General features: G+C 33.4%; 1 protein-coding gene and 1 non-coding gene across 13 annotated transcripts in view; one reads left to right on the top strand and one right to left on the bottom strand.

The window, feature by feature from the left end:
* The window catches only part of LOC18436434 (uncharacterized), a 68,158-nt gene extending 54,587 nt beyond the window's left edge, over positions 1-13,571 (top strand). For all 12 annotated transcript variants that reach the window (XR_016040717.1, XR_016040716.1, XR_016040711.1 and 9 more), the window contains one exon: positions 13,080-13,571. The gene's annotated coding sequence lies outside the window, so the exon portion shown is untranslated. The remainder of the gene's footprint in view (positions 1-13,079) is intronic.
* Positions 13,572-20,768: 7,197 nt separating this feature from the next.
* LOC148780449 (U6 spliceosomal RNA) lies at positions 20,769-20,870 on the bottom strand. Its single transcript, XR_016041810.1, has one exon. It is a non-coding gene; the product is annotated as a U6 spliceosomal RNA (small nuclear RNA).
* Positions 20,871-21,922: the final 1,052 nt, after the last annotated feature.

Here is a 21,922-nt window from a genome sequence, read left to right as displayed (position 1 = left end):
CTCTGGCTACAATCAAATCCTCATGACGAAAGAAGACCCAAAAAAGAATGGGGGACATACTACTATAGAGTCATGCCTTTCGATCCTAAAAATGTCGGGGCAACCTACCACAGGGTCATGACTGCTATATTTCATGACTTGATGCATGACATTATGGAAGATTATGTGGATGACATCTTCGTCAAATCCAAAACTCAGGATGCGTACGTTCCCAATTTGAAAAGAGTATTTGACCAACTTCGAGAGCATCAATTAAAGCTGAATCCTCATAAATGTGGTCCATTCAATCATCTGTTAAAGAAGGACGCCCCATTTATCTAGGATGAGAGATGTCAAAAAGCCTTTGACTGTATAAGGAAGTGCCTTTTTAACCCACCGATCTTGAGTCCACCTGATCCCAATAAACCTATGTTCCTTTACCTTGCTATGACAGATAAGACAATGGGGGCGATGTTAGGACAATATAATGACCAAGGAACAGAGAATACCATCTACTGCATCAGTAAGACAATGGTTGACTATAAAATATGATATTTGGATGTGGAAAAACATTGTCTAACCTTAGTGTAGGCAGCTCAGAAGTTGAGACATTATGTGCTTTCTCATAGCATCCAGCTGATATCCAAGATGGATCCACTCAAGTACCTACTAGAAAGACATGTTCTAAATGAACGATTAGCCAAATGGAGAATGCTCCTAAGTGAATTTGATATCGAATATGTTACTCAAAAATCAATCAAGGGCAAGAAATTACCGATCACTTAGCTAAGTGTGCCTTACTTGACTGTGTCCCCATCAAAACGGATTTCCCTGATGAGGGCCTCTTTGTCACTAAGGATCCCACTTGGGAGTTATATTTTAATGGGGCTAAGAATGAATACGGCACTGGTGTCTAAGTCATCCTATGCTGCCTAGAGAAAATAATGTTTCCAACTGCTATAATGCTCATTTTTTCTTGTACAAGCAATATTGCAGAATATGAAGCCTTAATAGCTAGTCTCGAGAATACCCGTGAACTCAAAATTGAACAATTATGGGTCGTGCGTGACTCTTTGCTTGTAATAAATCAAATCAATAGAGAATGGAAGGTTAGAGATAAAAAGCTCAAGCTCTACCAAGACTCAATTGTAAAGTTTTCAAAAGAGTAACCTTTCAACATGTGACTCGGGAAAACAACTGGTTTGCTAATACCTTGCCCACTCTCGCATCAATGGTGAACATTCCTCCCCAAATGAGTGTCCAACAATTCTACATTAGACACAAGAGTAATCTTTCTCCTCCCAAGATGGACTCGAAAGAAGAAGAACAAGAATAAGAGAGGGAAGTAGAAGTGTTCACCCTCGAGGCCAATCAGATAGTCAAAGCTAAGCCATGGTATCATGATGTATTAGTCTTACTCAAAGAAGGAACGTATCTCGAAGGAGCCTCAAAGAGAGACAGGGACGTCTTAAGAAGATTCTCAATCAACTGCTTGATCAAAGACAACATCCTCTACAAGAAGTCCTTTGAAGGAATCCTCCTAAGGTGTATTGACCAACCAGAGGTCAACGCGGTACTGAAAGAACTACACAACGGAAGATGATACTCAGAGGCAACACTCCTAGCTCATAAAGTCAGAAGACAAGGATCCTACTGGACTACTATGGTCGAAGACTGTTGGAAATATGTGAAGAGATATCCTAAATGTTAAGTTTATGAGGATCTCATACATGCTTCTTCCATGCCACTCAATTCAACACCTCTACAAGAGTTAAAAGAAATCAAACCCCTAGAAATTCTAAGGGGACCACCTGGGCCACTTTCACATGATTTCTTGAATAACGCGCCTATATGGGATGAAGAACCAGACATTAAAGATAAAATTATACTATTCCCTAAAGAGAAATGATCCCAATAAAATGATAGGGGCAGAGGCATGATTCCACTACTTGGGGCACCCCATATTCAAAGAAAAGAAGAAGATCCAACAGAAGTAGACCTATCCACCAGTTTGATAGGGACTGCCCCATCTGATGAAAATATTGTAGATGCAGTCTCATCCAAGATACTGATTGTCTCATCAAATGGAGAAGAGCCTACAGGAGCAGCCATGCAAAACCACTTGATAAGGGTACCCTCACTTGATGATGAAAATAAAGCAGGGGTAATCGGCGAGGCTCACACCTTATCTGACGACTCCCAGAACGCCTTGAAACGATATAGACCTCAAGAGCAATATGAAGTTGCAACTGAAAAAGATTACCGAAAAGATGTGGGATGATCACTTGCCTCCCTTTCAAATAAGCTAAGTGGGGCATCCATGCTCTGCTTAGGCAGTCTACTCCGTGGTATTGACAACCTAAGGAGTTAAAAAAAAAAAAGGGAAAAAAGATGAGCTTAGCCAACCCCAACAAGAGATTGAAGGACTAGGAAGCTGAAAATGACTCCGAGTCTGAAGATCAAGGCTCGAGTGGAGCAATCCAAGGAGGAAAGACATTATAAAAATGTGACAACCTTTGTCAAGGAAGTATCAGATACCAACTAGAGGCAAGGAAAATCTAAGGATAACCATGACTAGGACCTCCCTGCCATTTGGAAGAATGAATGACGATCGAGTTCTTATATGTTTTTTAGGACGAAGCGCCACAAAAAGAAAACAAAAAATGCCACTGAATCTTCTCCTCCTCTTTCTTCATCATTATCATCATCATCTTCTTCTTCTTCTTCAAAAGAAAAAAAAAATCCACCGAGATGAAAATCGAAAGAATCTCGAGTGTCGGAAAAAAGCCACTAGGCTGAACACCCGAAAGGGACCCTAGTGGCAGAGAAAAGAAAAAAAAGAAATCCGTTGGGCTGAAAATCCGAAAAGAATCCCGAGCGTTGGAAAAAAGGCTATCGGGCTGAACACCAGAAAGGGACCCCGGGGCGATAGAAAAATAAAACTTCTCTATCTTTTCATCTCCTCTCCAAAATCTCTAGAAATTTTTCTCTTCTCAAGTCAAAATGGCGTCAGAAAGCAAAGGAAGGCATCAGTCTAAGTAAAAATTGAAGAGGCTCGACTATCTGAACTTCAAAAGAATGGTAGTGGAAGAACAAAATTGGAAGTCCAAGGATATTTTGAGCACTCTGGGGCACATCTCATATTATCCAAGACACCAATTTGCTCGAAAAAACAAGAAAAGGTCTTCCTTGTATTGTGACATAAGAGACAAGATTGGAAGATGAGGAAGTACTTAGTGATTCTTCGTCCTGAAAGTCCCAAATAGAGGCTCAACAAGCTCATATAAAAAAATAAAAATAAAAAAGAAGAAAAAGAAGACGAAGAAGAAGAAGAAGAAGGTATAGCTCTATTGTAGCATGAGCCTAAACTGCTTACCAAAAACTTGCCTTTCAAAATTTCTCATCTATATTTAAAATTTCCCCTATGTGTTTTTTGAGTTTTCAAAAACCTTAATTTCTTTGGTTAAACGTAGTCCGAAACTCTGTTTATGTTTCAAAATTCAATCTATCTTTAAAACGTTCTAAAATGTTTTTAAAAAAACGAAGAAGTTTCATGAAGGCTTGGATATGATGCGTCCGCAGCCACCAAATACAGAGACCAACCCATAGGTTCCCATACCAAAAAGCCTGAACCTATAGACCCCAAGAATCATAATCGAAGGCGAACAAGAAATTCAATTAGCTAAAAATTCATCATCCCATCATTTATTCTAAATCAAAGTCCCATTCGATTGGAGAATCAGACCCCAAGAAAAAGGTCTAAAGTCGAAGATGACTACACTGACATCTTCCCAGGTAGCATTGGAGTGACCACAACAAGGAGTGTCACCGGCTCAAAGATAATTCGGTTCCTGTTGACTATTACTTCGGATCCTGATTGTCGGAGACCTCTCAACCGCACTGACTCAAAGATAGCAGTGTCAGTTCGATGTCTTACAGATCAAAAGCATCCATCGGCATACTGCCTACCCAAAGGGTACTGGTCATTCAAAAGAATGATCCCTCGAAAAATGTTTTCCTTCTCACTGTGTCTCAGGTGTCTACTTCTTTGTCATTCACCTGATGCCTCAGGTGAATGCAAAAGAAGGGCAACTGTAGACACCTCCTCGAAATTCCGGTGAAGAGAACTCCTAAAAACCTCGATTTTGGTCCTAAAGGATCACACAAACCCTAACGGATCATAGGCAACCTAGACCCAATTTAATTAACCCAAAACTATCCAAATCCTATCTCAACTTTAAGTACAGCTCAATAGGTTTCCAACAGTTCAAGATTCGCCTGAATCAGACCTACAAATAAAAATATATAATAAATGACAATTTGGTCCGTGTGGGCTGATGATGTAGTCAACGCATCTGATGATGCAGTAAACGTGTTTTCTTTAATTAGATAAAGCTAAAACTTCAAGATAAATCCTACAAACTCCAAAAAAAATTGGAAGAAATCACCAATGAAGTCCTATAAATACCCTCTTCATAACCAAAAGAAAAAGAGAAGAAACCACAAAGAAATCCCTTAGAATTCTCGAAATTAGAAAAACAGCTCAAAAATACCAAAACTACGAAAACCCTTAGAAAATTCTTAAAAAATTAGAAAAAATTCCCAAAAATCTCAAAAAATTAGAGAAAATCTCAAAAGCCATATTCAACCTCTAGAGATCCCAAAACTTTCAGAAAACTAAAGAAATTATCCTCCAATCCTAAGAAAAGCCTAGGTAGGCCCTACCTAAAATTCTCAAATTTTTCCCTTGCCTTAGGAACCTTAGATCTAGGTCAAAAGAACCTTAGATATACCAATTCCAACAAGCAAAAGCATCCAAAAACGGAGATGGTGGGTAAGTTGGAAGAGTGACCTGATTCAAGCCCGAAACTCCAGGTTTCGGGTCCCTAGAGGTAAGTATACTTCCTTGCTTTATTTAGTTTGTTTTTCTTTATTTAATTCTTTGATTTATTTTATTTTTTTTGGAAATTAATTCAACATTAGATTTAATTAAATTTAGAAGTATTTTTAATTTAAAATACAGATTTGGAGCTGGCGCTACCAATGGACTCAAAAAAAGACCGAATCTGTATAAATTTGGGATTTTTCTGAGCCCATAATTCAAGCGACCCCACTTTCTATACCTTCTAAAAAATAACTCAGTTTTTGTTAAGATTTGAGCAGATCTCATCCCAGAGATCGGTGCGGAGGGGCGCTCACAATTAAAGTTACGCGAATCTCAACCGCCTCAGCTCTCAATACTAGGTTCCCCTCGTGCAGTTATTACGGATTTTGGGGGTTTTCAAAAATATTTGTTGGTTTCCCGAGCATTCCCTGTCCGGTGTGTGCAAGAGTGTGTAAAGAAGCATGCAAGTGAAAAGAAAAAAAAATAGCAGAAAGGCAAACACACAATGCAAGAAAAATGTGAGCATTTGGCACAAATCAGGTCAAGTGAGGGGTGCTTCGAGTCGGGTTTTTGACTGACCAAAAGCACAATTCAGATGTGGGGGTAAGTAACCCCTAAGAAAGTATTAAGTCAAAACAGTGAAACCAGGCACAGTCCGTGCCTAGTCGAGTGTGCCCCGAGTCGAGGGGCAACTCGATCAGGGTACAATTAGAGAGAGAGTGCAGGTGACCCTGGATTTTTTTTTTTTTTTTAATGAATAGAGAGAAGCGGCAAATGTTGAATCATAAGCAAAGAAATGCAAGAGAATTTTTTTTTTGACTTTTTTTTTTTTTTTTGGAAAGAGGGAGAGACATAAAGTTGTTTTTGTTTTTTAAGTGAAGATTCTTTTTTGTTGTAGAAACTGAAGTTGCTTTAGAAAAAAACAACTTTAGTTGACGAAATTGACTTCTTTTGTTTTTTAACAAAATAGGACTTCACAATGTTATTTTCTTCTTTTTTTTTGGAGAGATTTTTTTGTTTGTTAAGAACAAAGGCCTTGAAAGTTCTGTTTTTTTTTTTTGTTGAGGTTTCTTTTTTTGTTTTTTTTGAAACAAAGAGACTTCCAAAAAAAAACTTTATTCTTAATAAACTTTCCTTTTTGAAAATGAGAAAGGTCTTTAACGTTTTTTTTTTTAGCAAGATGCCCTTAAAAGATTTTTTTTTGGTTTTTTGTTTTTGAAAAAGAAAGTGGCTTAAAAAAAAAGTAATTTTTAGCAAAATATTTTTTTATTTTTATTGTTTTTGAAACCAAATAAGCTTTAAGATTATTTTTTTCTTGCAAAGCAAATTTTCTTTTTTTTAGAAATGAGAAAGGCCTTAATTTTATTTTTTGTTTTTTTGGAAGACAAGTTACTTTAAAAAAAAAAAAGATTTTTTTCTCTCCCACGCCTTTAAAATTTTCTCTATCTCTCACATTCTTTTTTTTTTTTTTTTTCGTTATTTTCTCTCGATCTCTCTTCCAAAGATCTTTTTTCCCTACTTTCTCTCAATCTCTTTTCCCTTTTTCTTCTCCCTGTTTTCTCTCAGTCTTCTTTCCCTTTTTTTTTTTTTTTTCCCTGTTTTCACTCGATCTCCCTCCGAAGATCTTTTTCTCCCTATTTTCTCTCAATCTTATTTCCCTGTCTCTTCTCCTTCTTTTCTCTCAATCTTATTTCCCTGTCTCTTCTCCTTCTTTTCTCTCAATCTTCCTTCTTTATCCATCTCTATCTCAATCTTCCATAAATTTCCTCTCAAGGGATTAGTTGCTATCTAAGTAAATCTCATCTCAAGGTATTAGTTGCTATCTTAACAACCCACACACCTTCTCCTACTTAATATGAAGTCATGTATTGATATGAAAAATTGTCTTGTGAATATCAAACCAGATTAAAATTGATAACAAAATCCCGTGAATATCAAAGAAGATTAAAATTGGTAACCATTTACAAAAATCAACTCCAAAGAACGGAAATAAGGTTTTTTCTTCTTTTTTTAACAAAATAATTCTCAACAAGAGATAAGAAATTTTATTGCGAACAAAGCTAATCTAACCAAATTGTAAGCAACAGAAAACACCAACAAAACTAATCTAGCCATATTATAAGCACCAAAAAGTAATATATTTAAAAAGAATGTATAGGCTTTAGCCATCCAAATCATAAGCAACAAAGAGCATGGACATCTTTTGGAAAGAGAAGACGAGAATGTCACAACAAAGAAATCCACAAAAATAAATAAAATAAATAAATAAATAAACAAATAAATAATTCTAGAGAAGAGACTCAATGAAAGTGGGAATGGTGATAGTGGTGCATACTATGAACCGATCCCAAAACATAAAAGAAATGCATTTTAAAATTCCCTTTTTTTTTTTTTACTGACAAGCAGATAAACAAAAAAAATAAAATAAAATAAATAAAATATTATGAGAAATAAATAAAATGAGATTTTCCCATGGAAAGAGATTTTTTTTTCTCTTTCTTTTTTTTTTTGGATTTTTTTCTTTAAAAACAATGGCCCTCAAAAGGAGATCGGGGACTGTTTTTATTTTACTTTTTATTTTCATTTTTTATGAACGGATCTAGCTCGAAATGCCCCACGGTGGACGCCAAATTGTTTATAGTACAAAATCAGAGGGATCTTCAGAAGATCCCTCTGATTTGAACACCACAAACTAATTTTAAAAAGTGATAGAGAATGTGGCAAAAATCGAATTCTGATCTGAGGCAAGAACTACTAAAAAATGAGCAGATCTGCTCTCAGATAAGTGGCAAAGCCAACATAGATCTGAAATAAGAAACACTGAATAAAAAACAGTAAACTAACTATTTCTAATTAAAATATAATAAAACAAAAAAGAAATAATAAAAGAGTAAGAAACGATACCAAACAAGGCCAGATGGCCTGGGACTCCCGAGCTTTTGAGGACTCGCCCGTATCATAATAGGTATCCCCTTTGTCTCTTTTTCTCCAAGTGTTGACCAGGCTAAGGTGTCCTCTTTCTCTCTCTTTCTCCAAGTATTGACCAGGCCTTAGCCTGGTTAAATGGTTTTTCTGATATAAAGATAGCTTAGAACTAGGGTTTCTTAGGTCTAGGATTTTATTTGTCTGAGCTCTCTCTCTAACTTCTGGCCTCCGACATCCCAACTCCTTCCTTCTAACCTACACATTCCACCTTTTTAAGAGGTGCCCCAAGTCTCCCACGTCCCACCTCCTTCCCAAAAAAAAGGGACATGAGTTTTATTTTCCTTAAAGACCTAATAGGGATGTAGAATAAATAACTACTAAAACATGGGGATTTGCTAAGTGTGGAATGGATAACTACTAAAAGTTGGAGAGTTGCTAGATGTAGAATGGATAACTACTAAAAAAAGATGGGGATTTGCTAGGTGTGGAATGGATAACTACTAAAACTATAAGATTTACTAGGTGTGAATCATAAGATGGGACCATAGATTGTGGTGGTTTATGGTTTAGGGGCCTACTGAAGTAGTGTGGTCTTATGGGTTCAGGAAAACTACGAAATTTGCCAATTTTTATATGGAGTGTTTACCACACTCTCCCTGGGTTTTGATATTAATCTTGTGCCACCCCTCTCTCGCTATCCCATGCCTCTCTCTCCATTTTCTCTCTCCTTGTCCTATGCTCACCATTCATATTCTCACCCGTGGTTGTTGTTGGTTCAGCAAGAAAACCCCATCTCCGTCTCAAGAAAACCCCTTCTCTCTCTAAAGAAAAACACACATGCACATGTGAATTAGCCAGCAAGATGTGGTGTGATGAATGTGCCAAAAAACTCATATGCACAAATTTTTTTCAAATTTTAAGGGATTTTGCACCCTTGCAAGATGGTAATTGCAATTTTCAATTAAGGTTTTTTTTTTTTTTGATATATTGTCGATATTTCTGATACATTTTTATTTTCTGGGTGTAAAATTTATGGAAAATAAACAAGATTGGATATTGTTGAAATCAAAGGGGTGTTTGGATTAGCAGCAGCTAATGACCATATTTGAATATTGTGCAGTTGATTTTATTTATTGGATTAATGGCAGTTGTAGAACAACATTGTATTTGATTCTATTCCTCTGATGATTGGATTTTATTTGAAGGGTTGCTTGATTTTTATTCAGCTCTAAAATTCTTCTAGTTCCCAATCAACAAACTCTTGAGCTAATGGCACAACTATAGTTGTAGACTTCTAGTCATTGTCAAGTATCATAATTGTTGATATTTATCTTGAATTCTTGAATCATTAATTTTAAAGGATTGGTTTCCTTTAATTTAGGTTTCCTATTTATTTGAGTAAAGTCTATTATTTAGGATCTAAGTTTATGCATAAGTCTTACTTGGATTAGGATAGAGCCTTAGGTCTACATAGATATGGATAAAGTTTCTTGTTGATAAAGTTAAGAAAGTTGAGATTGGTTTGATTGTACTTGTTTTTGGGCCTTTATTCGATGCTTTTCTAGAGAGAGAAAGCATGTGTGAAAAAGTAGGCCATACATAGGTGCACTTTTGAGTTTGTCCTCTCTTGTAGAGAGAGAAAGAGCATAGAGAATAGAGGGAAACTTTTGGGGGTTTTGCAGAAAGAGAAACTTATAGAGAATAAGGTTGTATGGGATATTGAGTCTCGAGTTCTCTCAAGTAAGGTACTTTGTAATTTTCTTTTTTTGATTTAATGAAAAACTTCGATTGTCTTCGCTCGTGGATGTAGTCACAATTGTTTCCTTCATAGATGATTTATCTAAGAAGGTGTGGATTTACACATTGAAGAGGTATGGTTACAAAACACTAGAAGATGTATGGTTTGGTAAACTTGCTGTTTATTTTCATTTAAGAATTTTTTGTTATCATGCTTATGTTCATGTGAATGATGATAAGTTGAGTCTAAGATCAAAGAAGTATATTTTCCTTGGTTATGCGTATGGGCTTAAGGGCAATAGAATGTGGTGCCCAGATCCTACGTCGCTTAAGTTTATTGTCAGTTGTGATGTCAAATTCATTGAGTATGTCATGTTTAAGCACATTCAGAAGGGTGCTGAAAAGGAAAATTGTTGCAGCAGTGATACAGTGGAGGTGGAGTTCACAACTCTAGAAAATACTCCAAATAATGTGCTAGAAATTCCTTGTGAGAGAGTGGAGGAAGATGTTGACCATGAGAAGGTCATTAAATCTACTCCACTTGAGGAAGAGCCTCAGTTTGGAAAGAGAAAGAATATTTTTTAAAGTCAGTTGTGCGATACAGTTTTGAGGACATGGAGGCTTATGCATTGGTTGCCACAAGTCAAGAGCTATCCACTTTTAAAGAAGCTACACATGATAGTGACAGTAACAGGTGGAGTGAAGCCATGGATAAATAAATGAAATCTTTTCAAAAGAATCGTACTTCGGATCTTGTGAAGGTGCCTAAAGGCAAGAGAATCATTGGTTGTAAGTGGGTTTATAAGAAGAAAGATGGGTCACTTAAGACTGGTGGTGATCAATTTAAAGCACGTTTGGTTGCAAAAGGCTATGCGCAGAAAGAAGGTGTTGACTATAATGATATTTTCTCTCCTGTTGTGAAGCACACTTCTATTTGGGTTTTACTAACTAAGGTTGCATTGTTTGATTTGGAATTAGAGCAGCTTGATGTCAAGACTGCATTCCTTCATGGAGAGTTAGAAGAACATATTTACGTGACTCAGCCAGAAAGGTTTGTTATCAAAGGAAAGGAGGACCATGTCTGCAAGTTGAAGAAGTCGTTGTACGACCTAAAGCAAATTCCTAGGCAGTGGTACAAACGGTTTGACACATTCATGATTGGACAAGGGTATGTCAAAAGAAAGTATAACAATTGTGTCTATTTTAATAAATTTACTAATGGTTCGTTCATCTATTATTGCTTTATGTGGATGACATGCTTATTGCTGCAAATAGTTCTTTAGAAATCAGTAAATTGAACACTCAACTTGCTAGAGAATTTGAAATGAAAGATTTAGGTTCAGCAAAGAAAATTTTGGGTATGGAGATTCATAGAGATCAAAAGTTACATAAATTGTGGTTATCTCAGAAAGAGTACATTAAGAAGGTCCTCATTAGATTCAAGATGGAAAATTCGAAGCCCATGGGTATTCCTCTTGCTGTACATTTCAAATTGTCGGCAACATTATCTCCAAGTTCAGATGCTTAAAAGGAATACATGTCATGTATTCCATATGCGAGTGCAGTTGGAAGTCTCATGCATGCAATGGTTTGCACTCGACCAGATATTTCTCATGTCGTTAGTGTTGTTAGCACTTATATGGCTAATCCAGGAAAGGAGCATTGACATGTCGTAAACTGGATTCTGCATTACCTAAATGGTACATCAGATGTAGGTCTGACGTTTGATAGAGATAGCAAGTTTGGTGATAAGATTGTTGCTTATATTGATGCTGACTTTACATATGATTTAGACTGTAGGAGATCTACTACATGTTATGTGTTTATACTTGTAGGAACTTCAATCAGTTGGAAGTCGATGCTTCAAACCGTTGTTGCCTTATTGGTGACTGAAGCAGAATACATAATTGTTAATGAGGCAGTAAAAGAAGCCATTTGGCTTAGAGGGCTTGCAAGTGATTTGGGCCTACGACAGGATGGGACTGTTATTTATTGTCACAATCAAAGTACAATATATTTGGCAAAGAACCAAGTATATCATGCAATGATGAAGCATATTGATGTCAGATAGCATTTTATTCGTGAAATCATAACTGAAGGTGATATCTTGTTGCTTAAGATTGAAACCAATAATAATGTTGCAGATATGTTGACAAAGTCGATTCCATTATAGAAGTTCAAGCTATGTTTGGACTTGACTAATGTGTTGCCCAACTAAGTGCCTATGAGGACGTGTGTGGAGAAGATAGTTGATGAGAATTTCTTTTGGAATTCAAGCTAAGGTGGAGATTTGTTGATATTTATCTTGAATTATTGAATCCCTAATTTTAAGGGATTGGTTTCCTTTAATTTAGGTTTTCTATTTATTTGAAAAGAGCATATTATTTAGGATCTAAGTTTATGGATAAATCCTACTTGTATTAGGATAGAGCCTTAGATCCATATAGATAGAGATAAAGTTTCTTGTTAATAAAGTTATGAAAGTTGAAATTGGTTTGACCTACTTGTTTTTTGGGGCTTTATTCTCTCTAAAAAAAAAGATGTTTTTCAAAAGAAAAAAAGCATTTGTGGAAAAGTAGGCCATACATAGGTGCACTTTTGGGTGGTCATCTCTTATAGAGAGAGAGTGCAAAGAGAAAAATAGAGGGAAACTTTTGGGGGTTTTGCAGAAAGAGAAAATTTGATTTTGTGGGAGACTAAATCTCTAGTTCTCTCAAGTAAATTGCCTTGTAATTTTCTTTCTTTGATTTAATGAAAAACATTGATCATCTTCGCGAATGGATGTAGTCACAATTGTGACAAACCACGTAAATCCTGTTGTTCTTTTTTATGTTGTTTATTTCCTACCTTATTTTTGTTGCTTTTTTTTTTGTCGATTCTTTTTCTCGTATTTTATTTGCCAAAAATCAACCTGTTAGGTTTAGAGCTTCCGCGCACAACAATAACTTCTACTGCAAGTGAAATGGGCTTAATGTAAAATGAACGATACAATGTCGAGAAATATCTCTTGGGTTGAAGTTAGGAGGTTTTTCTAGCGGTACAGTTTTTATTCTTGATAATGGAAGATTTGCTATCCTTTTGCTTAAATTTTTTCTACCTTATGATAATTAAATTTGGTCACCTAGATTTTCTATTGTGATGTTGCTTTTGTAGGTTTCAATTCATCGAGGAAAAACATCGTTTTCTTTATATTACTAAGATCATCTTTGCTTCTTTTTTTCTAGATACATACTCTAGCCTTTTTCTTTTACTAAACATGTATGACTCTAATTGGAGTTCAAATTCTGAAGTTCTCTATAGAGAAGAAAAGAGAATAGATGGATATACTTGCAAGCAAGTTAAATATCATACTAAATGTCATAATAGGATAGCTTTAAATATTATGGTACTCTTCCCAATGACATACATGCAAGCTAGATAAATGTCTTTTGTTTCACATGATCAATTTTTCTATATATCTGTGATTTATTTTGGCCATAAAATTTGGAGCCCTTTAATGATAATTTATTATTAGTTTTGCTTGGTGATGATTATTTTTACTCTTTACATGCAGCTTGATACAACCACAACATATAGCCCAACTCACCATCCGACGTTCTCGCTAAATAGGGAGCAACATAAGACAACAAATAGGGGATTTGTGGCAACATTTTGAGCACATGGTCCCCCATTTTTCGTATATTAATATGTTGTTTATATTTTGGATGTAAAACATTTGTTGAGCCCCTTTACGGGTTTTTGCATACAACAACCTATTAGTGGGCTGCCTAACACTTGTAGTTGGTTTAGTCTTTATATTATTACAACAATGAACACATTAAAAAAAAAAAAGAGCAGTAGCCTATGTGGGGATGGATTTTCCTTTTATTGTGGGAGCTACTAATTGGTTTCTCCATAGCATATATTTGCAAGCTAGTTACCTACATTATTGTTTCATGGCGTCATTTTTTTTGTATTTGTGAAACTTACTATGATAAGTATAGTCACGTGGTATTCAGACCGGCCTTTCTTCTCCTTATAAAAAGAGTGGTCATATGTTTTATTACATCTCCACAAATGTAGATCACTTTACGTCTCTTTCTTTTCCTAGACATTTATATATTTCATTTAATGCAATCTGTGCTCTTGGTAATTAGTTTGTGCAAAGTTGATGAACTACTTGTGTTATGAATAACAAAGCCTGATTTGATTTGTTCAAATTATTATATATCGATTTAGAAGTTGCATACAAGATTTGGGATTTATGTTGTTTAAAAGAGGCATTAGGGAATATTAGCAAAGCACAAAATTCATTGGTTTCTTCATTTGCGTGTTTCCTTGTAAATTTTGGGCACTGAACAATCAGGGGATTGGAATGGCAAATGAGATGCCGTCAAGTTTGGCCAGGTTTGGTTGCAGCATCGTGGGCATTGGATTTCATGTTGATGCAGCCACCAAGAGATCCAACAATATGAGAAATGTCACCATGACAAACATCCAATTTCATGCCAAGCGCCAAATTAATGATTATCAGTGCAAAAGGCGTAAGTACTTATGCACAATGGCCCTTGAAGGGCCATACAAAGGGCATTCGGCAACTCTCTCTCTCTCAAATACACATCAACAACTAGTTCTTTGCTCATCTCTCTCTCTCTCAAATACACATCAACAACTAGTTCTTTGCTCATCTCTCTCTCTCTCACACAAATACCCACAAACACATCAACAAGAAGAATGCCAAGGAAATTTTGGCACATAGAAAGCATAAAACCAAATTTCTATTGATGATAATCATCCACTACAAATTAAGAAGCAACCAAAACACAAGATATCCTTAACAATGGATTGACATATGACATTGTCTTGCTCAGTTTCTTCAAAAAAAGACCTTGCCTAGCTCGGTAGTAGAATTCTGAATTCATAGTAACCCATCCTTCTTGGACCTCTACGGTAACGCACTGTCTTTCTCAGCAATAGAATTGATAGCAACTCATCCTTCTTGAACCTCTACTGTAAGGCACTTGGAGAACCTACAAAAATTCCAAGCAACAACCGATACTTTGCCATTCAAAATCAGCTAAGCTGCAACTGGTAGTTTCTCTTTTTGGAAACTCAAAAAATCCACAACATAAAAAATTTAAAAAAAAAAGAGATCCACAACCCACTAGTTATAACCCTTTTTTTTAAGAATACCCATTGCAAATATCATGAGTAGGTTTTATATGTTATAAAGAAAAATAATTATTTTTTTACCCAAAATTTATGTCTTGCTCGTGTACAATTTATAGAGAGGAAGGTACATCTCTCTCGAATATCTGTGGCTCTACCGAAGAAGAAGGCACATGAACCTTGCGTGTTTCCATTTCACAGATTAGTAATTCATTGAAACTAAAGAAAGAAATCATAATATTAAGATAGAGATAGAGAATACATTTGCCCTAGTTTTTTGAAAGAAAGAGATTCACTTTTTTTCTTTGCCCTAGTTTTTTGAAAGAAAGAGATTCACTTTTTTTCTTTGCCCTGGTTTGTAGACAGAAAGATATTGCTTTTCTCATTTCCCTTGGTTTTTAGAGCGACAGCTCCTGTATGCCTTGCATGGCTATTGTAAGAGAGCTGCTCTTCTAAAGAGAGAACTTCCACGCCTCCTCTGCCATGATATTTAGAGAGAGAAAAAGTTGTTTTCTTTTTTTATTATCCTAGTTTTTAGAGAGAGAACTCATCCCTGGTCGCGTAGAGGGAGAGAAACTCGTGCAGGGAAGGCGGAGGAGATTTGTCTTGGTTTTTCCTGGCTTGGTAGAGAGAGAACTCTAACTCGCCATTTTTATGAGAGAGAACTGCTCGTGTAGAGAGAGAGATTTTTAATAGATTGTAACAAAGTTCTTGTGGGTCACCGGCTACCTGCTTGGAAGTAGGTTAATCAGTAAAACCCCATCTCTTTCTTGAAATTAGAATCAGGATATGACGATGATCTTTTTTGGTAGATGTAGTAATTTGAATTATCAATATATCCATTTTCTAACCTAATACAAAGAGATTTACCAAATTAATCCCACTTAGAATTCATTTTAGGGCCGTAAAATTTGGGGATGTAATCTCTTCGGCTAATAGATTAACCTCGATAAAAAGAAATTCGTGATTGTCCCCTTTATGCACTTGAAAAACATATTGTCCTACCCTCCATTCCCACCCTTAACATTTCAAAAGGCTTGGACCAAATATAATAATTTCATGCAATTCATTTGTTTGCGAAACGGCTAGGTCTTGGTGGTAGCATCCCACACCCTAGTCACCACATTGTGGTTTTCATTCCCACCACTAACACCATCTACTAACTTCATTTCCACCACTAACACCATCCCAACTAACACCTTCAAAAAGCTAACTCTTAATCTACTTAAAAAATAGATAGGGGCCTGCTTCCCCATTGAATTACACAAAAAAAGAAAAGGTAAAAAAGATGTCTTGAGATTGAATGATCATGCCATTTTGAAATGGTGAGATCTAAATGTTGAAAACTCAAATTTCAAAATATATATTTTGAAATAAATGGTATCATATCATGGTATCCATTCCTACCGCTGACACCCCCCAATTAACACCTTCAAAATGTAACTCCCTAATTCATTGAAAAAAATGGATAGGGGTCTATCTTCCCCAATGAATTACCCAAAAAGAAAAAACATAAAAAAAAAAAAGAATAATATACAATGAGACCATTTATCTTTTGTACAAAAATGTCACAATTACTGGGTGCGTCACAAAGTTTGAAAAATTTTATTTTGAACTTTGAGCTTGGTCAATGAAATAAATGCAGCAATCCAATTTTACATCCAATAGTCAATATCAATTGTAACCACCATGTACTAAAGGTAATTGTCGCATTCTATACTTTCCCATTGCAATATATTGGTAATAAATCATTCTGTTACAAATTGGGTTTCTTTTATCTTGTTTTTTTTTATATTTGAGAAATACCAAAGTAAAAAAGACATGGCGCCCAGTAATTCAAAAGTAGATGGAGATTTAGGACCTTAATCCAACTTGAAAAGTTGAATTGATTTTTTCAGTGTTATTTCTCTTTAAAAAAAATGAAAATTAATAAAAATTACTTTTTGGGCATCTTTATTAAGGAAAATAGAAAAAAATAACTATCTCAAATTTGGTCATTTTTAAAAATTTTGACAAAATATTGTAATAACGGATATAAAATGGGTAGAGCAATACTAACGTTAAATTTTAGGTGAAATTGTAGTAACACTTAAAATAATGAATATATATGTAATTTTTCTCTTTTTTAATATCCGATCACTCAAAATAAATCTAATTAAAAGATAGGCTTAACAGCTATCTATGTTATCAACATCAGACTGCTCCAAACGAAAAAAAAATTGACGAGTTCAATATTTAAGTTGCAACCTTGAACCATGCAATTAAGGCGCACCTCCATTGGACCGACCCAAACTAGGGGTAATAACTTATAATAGGGTTGTCCAATGTTTTGGACATTGGACTACGCAAGTTTAGGATTGTCCAATGTTTCAGACTTGAAAAAATCCCAAATATCTAACAAAATATCTCTACTACTAAAACCAAAAAAATAAAACCAAAATATTCTATCTATCCGATGTTGAGAACATAGGACCCATAAGCCAAACATGGAGGAGAAAAAAACCACCACCACCCAAGCATTAGACCTTAGCGTAATGCACCCAAAAATATGGATCAACGCCTTAAATGCTATTTTTTTAATGAAAATTTTCCCCCAAGAGTTTTCGTTAAATATTGAAGTAGCAAATTTAATTTGCCTATTGCATAGGCAACCTCGGTCGGTCAAGATTAGATATAAGGAAAAAAATGGTTACGATTACATTTTACTTTTCAATTTTATTTTTAGTAGTTGTATGACATTGAAATCTTAGAAGTGGACACTTCTCAATCATGTATTGAGCACCTACATAAAACTATTATTATGGCGTATCACGTGATATGAAATATAGAAAATTGTAGCTAGCACCAGGGACGAAATTCTATATTTGCGTCCCCGAAGCTATTAACATCCTTTTTAAAGATGAATATTAAAATGGGGTGGTTCTACCAAAATATACAAATAAACGGTCATGAAAAAATACGTAATATTATTAGCATTTGCTTAAAAAGTAATATAAATACGGACTTTGGAATGGAGAGAATTATACATGCTCTCTCTCCCTCTCTCTTTTTTAATAGAGAGAATTAATAGATGGTGAAATTCATTTTTAGTAAGAGATAAACATGATTTTCAAATTTATATTAGATATTCTTTCCTATAATCTCCTCTCTCCTAATTTTCACTCTCTCCCTCATAATTTTTTTTCTCTTTTTTAAAATTTATCTCTCTCTCTCTATAGTTTTTTTATATTTCTTACTCCCTCTTTTCTAAAATCTCTCTCCCCCTCTCTCTCAACGCATCTCTCTCCCCCTCTCTCTCCACGCATCTCTCTCCCTCTCTCCCCGCATATTAAATCTCTTTCTCTCCACGCATCAAATCCCATACTTTTTTTTTATAGAGATAAGTATAATTTTCCTCTTCTTATTTATATGGGATTTTAAAAATATATCTCCCTCCTAAGATGTGTCACCCACTGCCTCCCTCATATTTATATGATGGATGCAGTTGGCATATAGACGCTTACGTAGGTGTAGAGGTACAGTGCCCTTCAAATTTTATCATCGTATATAATTTTGATGTAACATGTTATTAGGATTATCTCAAAATCTATTTTTATATCTAATTATAAAATTTTAAATTTTAAAAATGGTTAAAATCAAGTAGATCTATAAACATATGAAAATCTTGAAAATGGATGGTGTAGCTAATCTATTGTAAAATGCACTATTTTTTAGACTTATAATCTTTTTATTTTTCATAGTCATACATCTCGAAGTCAAGATGATCAATCAACATTAAAACTACTTTTTCCGATGGATTTTTTAGGGGCATCCGTAGTTCAACATTATAAAGTAGCATCTTTATATAAATTTTTTCCTTATATGATTGTCTTTAATATCTCTCATCTCTCTCTACTATTTTCTCTAATTCTCTCCCTATCTACTACTTTTTCGTTCTGTATTTCATTGTTCTCTCTCTTATTTATATGATCGCCTTATATTTCTCTCTTTTTTCTCTATGGTTTTCTAAATTCTCTCCCTCTCTACTGATTTCTTATTCTCTATTTCATTGTAGGTAAAGAACATTTTTGGTTGCTATCTCGACACCTATGATTTAAAGCTCCAACGTGCTGCATCGGAAACCATCAATTTGATTGCGACCTACCCATCCAAATTGGACTTGATACTAAGTAATGCAACTTATATTGCATAAATTTTTTGCTCATTCTTAATGTTAAATATTTGTGCTCACCCAATAACATTTTATGTTAGTCCTCTATAACTTGCAAGTATTTAAGACTTAGGTTATGTTCCTTAATATTTCATATTCTTATGTCTTTGTGAGCTTCCTAGTTGTATCTAATGCCATGGAATTTTTGTCTTAAATTGTTTCTTAACTAGATCTCAAATATAGGTAGCTACTTTTCTTCTTTATGTGATTGTATGAAATGAATGGTGGTTATATTACCAGATCATGTCAGAGTGTCAAAGACTTTGAGTCTTGAATGATGATGACCTTCTCTTAGAGAGAGTTGCTCTCTATGGCTTTTGTGGTTTAAAGTTCCAATTGTGTAGGATTTGAATTTAGGAAATCAGTAAATTACTATGTTTTGGATGAGTTTTTTGTATTATATTTCTATAATAATTGTAAAAAGTAGGTATTAGTAAGAATAATCTACTTTTATTAGAATGTGATAGTTATATTTAGATTTTATAATTGTAATTATTATATTATTTTAAAAAAAACTGTTTAAAAATTATTAGTTTTTCATGCGTACTCGCTCTCTCGTATTTATCTTCATGATTGGACAATAAATATGATAGATATTATATTTACAATTATTATTTTATAATAATCAATTATAAAATAATGTAATGTAATTATGATTATAATAAATGATAAAATAATATAATTATAATTATAATCAATAATAAATTAAATTTAAGTGAGAACAATTTATTCTTAGTAGAATATTATATTTATAATTCTTTTTATTCTCACAAGTTTAAGTACGATTTCTATACAAATATATTTCTATAATAATTATAAAAATTACATATTGGTAAAAACAATATAGTAGGTATTAGTAAGAATAATTTATTTTTATTAGATTAGATTCGATAATTATAACAATACTCTCTCTCCTCTTTATATTCATTATTGGATAATAAATATGATATATTATATGAGTACCCTCCCCACATCCATGTGTGTAGGAATTTAAAGGATCATTATTAAATTTGGCACAGATATCTAGAAAATTCAAGTGGGAGGGTCTCATAAGATCATTACTCATATTATATTTGTAATTATTATTTTTTAATATTTAAAATAATGTAATGTGATTATAATTATAATAAAACACAAATTAAATTTAAGTGAGAATAACTTATTCTTAGTAGAATATTATATTTATAATTTATCTTTGATTCCCTCAAGTTAAGTACGATTTCTTTATACATATATTTCTTTAATAATTATTAAAATTAGATATTGGTAAAAAAATCATATATTTTTTGTTTGAATCTTATAATTATAATTAACTTTGATCCACAAATAAGCAATTAAAAAAATAAAAAATGAAAATAAAAAACCTAGAAAAAAAGAAAAATAGAGAATATAAACCTTAAAAATATTTTTCAATGATAAATATGTTCCAATTATTAAAAATAAATATCACCTGTAACGCAATGTTACTAGTGTTAATAATAGGATTACTTCTCAAAAGTGAAATATAATAAGGAGGTCAAAAGTGAAATATGAAAAAAAAAAAAAAAAAAAAAAATTCAAAAAAAAAAAAATTTGGATCATTTCTCGAGTAAAAAATGAAATATGAAAAAAAAAAAATAGTGAAATATAATAGGAAGGTCAAAAGTGAAATATGAAAATAAAATTCCAAAACAAAAAGTATTGGACTATTTCCCGGGTCAAAACTGAAATATGAAAATAATTAAAAATAGGATTACTTCTCAATGAAACATAAAAAAAATATATTCCAAAACAAAAAAAATTTGGGCCATTTGTCAAGTTAAAAGTGAAATATGAAAAAATAAAAATAAAAACAAAAATAGTGAAATATAATAGGAAGGTCGAAAGTGAAATATGAAAAAAAAAAAATTGTTGAACTAATTCTTGATTTGTACGTGTCATCCTTGCGCAGGGCCATTCTAATCTTCTCTGTATCGTTCCAATTTTATCAGATGTCTCTTGAAAGACGAGGTAATATGCAAAACCCTACTGTTATAAAGTATCCAATGATTTTCAGTAACGTAGATATGGGACTAAACTTCCTCGTGTATTGTGATTATAATTATAATAAAAAACAAATTAAATTTAAGTGAGAATAACTTATTCTTATTAGAATATTATATTTATAAATTATATTTGATTCCCTCAAGTTAAGTACGATTTCTTTAGACATATATTTCTTTAATAATTATTAAAATTAGATATTGGTAAAAAATCATATATGTTTTGTTTGAATCTTATAATTATAATTAATTTTGATCTCCAAAAAAGTAATTAAAAAAATAAAAAATAAAAAACCTAGAAAAAAAGAAAAATAGATAATATAAACTTTAAAAATATTTTTCAATGATAAATATGTTTCAATTATTAATAATAAATATCACCTGTAATGCAATGTTACTAGTGTTAATAATAGGATTACTTCTCAAAAGTGAAATATAATAAGGAAGTCAAAAGTGAAATATGAAAAAAAAAAAATTTCCAAAAAATTTTTTTTTGGACCATTTCTCGGGTAAAAAGTGAAATATGAAAGAAAAATAGTGAAATATAATAGGAACGTCAAAAGTGAAATATGAAAAAAAAATTTCAAAACAAAAAGTATTGGACTATTTCTCGGGTCAAAACTAAAATATGAAAATAATTAAAAATAGGATTATTTCTCAAAAGTGAAACATGAAAAGAAAAATTTCCAAAACAAAAAAATTTTGGGCGATTTGTCGGGTAAAAAGTGAAATATGAAAAAAAAAAATATATATATATATATATAATAAAAAGGTCAAAAGTAAAATATGAAAAAAATCAAATCAGTTCAACTAGTTGTTGAGTTGAACGTATCATCTTTCGTGTAGAGCAATTTTAATCCACCTCGCCTCGTTCCAACTCTATCGGAGGTCTACCTAGAGTCGGCTAAGCGTGCGAAACCCTACTCCTATAAACTAATCAATGATTTTCAGTAAGGTAGATGTGGGACTAAACTTCCTCATGTATTGTACCCATCTAATTAGACATCGTTAAATCGA

This window comes from Amborella trichopoda, chromosome 9, assembly GCF_054954075.1.
Source record: "Amborella trichopoda isolate Santa Cruz 75 chromosome 9, AtrichopodaSantaCruz75HAP2 v2.0, whole genome shotgun sequence".
NCBI classification, from domain to species: Eukaryota; Viridiplantae; Streptophyta; class Magnoliopsida; order Amborellales; family Amborellaceae; genus Amborella; species Amborella trichopoda.
Note: the sequence above shows the minus strand (reverse complement) of the source record. Positions and strands in the feature narration are given on the sequence as shown.